This window comes from Poecilia reticulata, linkage group LG4 (genome assembly GCF_000633615.1).
Source record: "Poecilia reticulata strain Guanapo linkage group LG4, Guppy_female_1.0+MT, whole genome shotgun sequence".
Taxonomy (NCBI): domain Eukaryota; kingdom Metazoa; phylum Chordata; class Actinopteri; order Cyprinodontiformes; family Poeciliidae; genus Poecilia; species Poecilia reticulata.
Window position 1 is genome coordinate 26,136,405 of NC_024334.1, and position 490 is coordinate 26,136,894.

Genomic DNA, 490 nt, shown 5'->3' on the forward strand with positions numbered 1-490 from the left:
ACGCATGCATGCACACACACACAGTGACATCCAAAGTTAAGAATACGATCGCAACTCATCTTTCTCCTTATGTTTACATGTTATTTAATCAAGCACATGCTTGTCACGTAAGTGTCAGATATGTTGTCCCGGTGGAAAATTTGCAGGAGGTTATATGTGGAAGCCAGACCTGTTGGTATGTGAAAACCCAGCAGCCCAAATAAGGAGATCAGGCAGGGTAAAGGGTAAGTGGAGTGGAGTGGAGCAGCCTGGCCGTTCCTCACAGAGAGGGTTCAGTTTTATAGGAGGGAGAGAGTTGCTGAGAGGCTGAAAGTCAGGGAGTCAGGATGGAGTGAAAGCAGAGTGGTGATTGGAGGGATGAGGAGAGGCATGAAAAGAGGGGAGAAAGGATGGAGAGGAAGGCTGGATAGAGGGAGGGAGTACTGAACCATGGGAGGAGATGGAGGAGGAGGAGAAGAGGGTGATTGGAGACATGAGGCAGGTTCTGCTG